This window comes from Panthera uncia, chromosome D4, assembly GCF_023721935.1.
Source record: "Panthera uncia isolate 11264 chromosome D4, Puncia_PCG_1.0, whole genome shotgun sequence".
Taxonomy (NCBI): domain Eukaryota; kingdom Metazoa; phylum Chordata; class Mammalia; order Carnivora; family Felidae; genus Panthera; species Panthera uncia.
The window spans coordinates 70,930,210-70,933,720 of NC_064807.1; positions in this window are offsets into that span (position 1 = coordinate 70,930,210).

The window sequence follows — 3,511 nt, forward strand, 5'->3', positions numbered from 1 at the left end:
GGGGCGAGGGAAAAGAGGTGTGGGGAGGAAGTGAGTCTGGGGCATTGGTGGGATGGGCCAGGACAGGAATCCCCCATGTCTGGGTGGTCAGAAGGACTTTAGAACAATAGAAATGTCTAATAAGGGTTTTAAGCAGATCGTTCGTTGTCTTCTTGTGTGTATGTGAACCCTTCCTGAGGCTGCTCCCTGCTCCCTCAGTTCTTTAGAAAAGTCTACTCGGGAATGTTTTGGTGGAGTGAGTGCTGTGTTTTGGTGGAAATGAGTAAAAAAGCTGTGGTTGGTGTCTGGGTGGACACAATGCTGAGCAGCAGGAGGAGGAGGAGGAGGACACCACAAGAGCATCGATCTCCCAGGGATTTGCTGGAATCTGGAACAAGGCTTAGGACTTAATAGGCTATGGACTTGGGGAGTTAGGCCATTGATCCAGATCTTGAGGACCAGGGACACCCTTGAGGTGTTATTCTCTGTTGTTAACATTTCGGGGGCTGAGTTCAGTCTTTCCCCCAGACATTGCAAATGAGGAAAATCAGATGCCCTCACGGACACAAAAATGTAATGGAATCAAGGGAAGATGTACCAACTCATCCTAGGAGGCAGAGACAAGCCCTGTCAGTGACCATCCAAGCCCTGTCTGTGCAGGGTTTCCCAGTGGCCAGTCCATCACCCCCAGCAAGAGGCAGCCTCAGTCCCCTTGCATGACCACGAGCAATCTTCTGGCCATGGTTTTTACTTCCCAAATATAGCTGCACACACAAGGAGAAAGTGCTAGTGATTTGAATAGTTACTCCAAATAATTTCCTATGGTAAATTATTAAGTTGGCATTCTGGTTCATCTATCCGCCTTTGTAAGTTGGTTCACGTGGGCCTCTATCTGGAAATGGCTTCCTCTCCATGCACTGACGAAATGGAGTTTTTTTTATAGTGTCAGGCTGAGAGCTGGGCCCCGTCTGTAATCAATGTATCAACATAATGAGTGACACCTCTTGGGAGATTGTCTCATCGGCCTTTCTGCTGGAGGCGGCCCCGTCGTGCTGCCCAATTTTATAGGTGAGAAAACAGAGACTGAGGGAGCTTGTCATTTGCACAAGCTCGTACAGAGCCAGAATTCGCACCTGGGTTTGTGTGACTTCGGAGTCTGTTATTTTCATGGTGCTCCATTTCTGACATAATTGAATAGAAGAGAGATGTTTTAAAAATGAATTTCTTTGCTGAACACTTCCATCACATACTGTGAACCTGTTCCTGCTGAGGATGTTTTCAAACTCAGTGCTTCATTTGCTCATTCATTCATTATCCATCCATCCACCCACCCATCTACCTATCCATCCATCCATCCATCCATCCATCCATATACAAGCATTTTTTAAATATCAAGCCCCCTAGAAAGTACCAGGGATGCAAGATCCTCTGTCCTCAAAGATGTTTCAGTCTGTAGAGTTATCAAAAGGTACTTGTACTAATACTCCAGTTCTGCTTCACACATGAAGTCACTGATGCCAGGCCAGACCAGGTTCTTCTTTCATCACAGACTCTGGCTTTATAGGATTCCTCTCTACCCCAGGCTATGCTTCCAACCGGAATAGCTTCTTGAACAACCTGCTCAACACTGCAGAAGAAGAAAGACGTCTGCTGGTTTTGCCGGTCAGGATACATTGACCCTTACTCTGGTAACAACACTCAGCTCCGGCCCATCACAGTGAGTGTCTTGGGATCACAGTGATTGGTTTAGAGAAGGAAATGTGACCCAGATTCAGACCAATAAGACTGAGGCCCAGGACTTTGGCTTAAATAGTTAGGGAAGAGAGGATTATTCTCCTCTGGTCTCAGACTGGTGAGGGTAAAAGCCTGGTGCTGGCAGCTGTTTTGCTGCCACCGGAGAGGAGCTCGCCAGAGATGGGAACCTGTACAGAGGAGAGCCTGAGGAGAGCACATCGAGCTATGCCTGAGGCTAAACCACTCCCTCTCCCTTCTAGTAACAAAAGCTTCTGCATTCTCTTTCGTAATTGCCAGTTCGATTCTGGTTTTCTATCAATTGCAAATGGCAGAGATTTGATGGAGTCAAACCCATGGCCTCTCATCTCTCGTGAACTTACCCCTTCGTGAGTCTTGGATTCCCCCTTGGATTCTGGATCTGTTCATCAGCTATAGCTGTGTCACCTCCAAAACCATCCATGCGAAGATCCCACTCTGACTACAGCCTCTTCTTCTGTGTTGCTTGTTCAACTGCTTTCACGTCCGTGATTGTATGGTCCAATCAGGAGCCACATAACCCTATACTAATGTATGATTTTCTAAACCATAGCCTTTTCCTTCTCTTCCCTTCCTCTACTATTTATCTTTGATTTCTTGGAACATTATTTCAACAACACCCTCTAAAATAGATCAAACTCTCTGGTGCTTCTGTCTTTTCAACTCACATCAACCCCTTGATGAACCCAATGACCCGCTGGCATTCGAGTAACTGAGGACTGTTGGGGGAAGTGTCACCGTAGGGCAGATTTGAATGATACCTTCACTAACTCCAGTGACAGTCCAACTGTTTCACAGTCCACAGTCCTGCCTTGTTTCTCCAGCCAACCCTCAGTCTTTCATTCTCCAAAATCACACGTTCAGACTTTAGCCGTTCTTCTCAAGCTTTCAAGCCCTTCTACCATATTCTACTTTACTTCCAGCTCTTTCGTGTCAGAAAACAGGTTTTCTGAGGTCACCAGTGATCCCACATCACCCTACCTGACTCTGAGCAAACTTTGAGCATTTTGACCTCTTTCCTAGACCTTTGAGTTTATTCTCTTGTTTAGGTGACACCACACCCTCCTGGCTTATCTCTATGACCACTCTTCTCTTTCACTTTTGGAGATTCCTCAAACTCGAATCAGTCTTTAAAGTTAGAATTCCTCAGGCTCCTTTCATAGGCTTTCTCCTTAGTCTCTCCTCTAAATAATCTCATCCACACATGTAGCTTTAACTACCATGTGTATGTGATGACTTAAGTTGTCTCCAAGAGAGACCCACGAACTACCTGCTGGATGTCTTCTCAACATAAGACCAAACTCACCCCCATTACAGCATTCCCTATCACTGTGACAGCACTGTCATTCATCCAGATGTATAAGCTAGAAGATGAAAGATACACTTGATATCTTTCTCTAGCCTTCTTGACACAATCCCTTACAAAAGCATATTGATTTAACCTCCTAAATATCTCTAGATTCTAGCCACTTCTTTCTGTTTTTAGCGCAGCACCCTACTTTGAGTTGTCATCTCCTGCTTGGCCCAACACAATAAACTACTAATTGGTTTATCTGTATCCATTTTCATTCCTCTCCAGGACTAAAACCAGATTTATCTCTACACAATACACGTTCTGTTCTAAAGCTGAGTCCCCATACCAGTGGCCTGCCAGCCTTGCATAGTCTGGTCATTACTTACTTTTCCCCCTTCATCTTGTACCATGTTCCCTTCTTATTGTCTTTACTCCAGCCATATTGGCTTCCCAAGTGTTCTTTGCTCT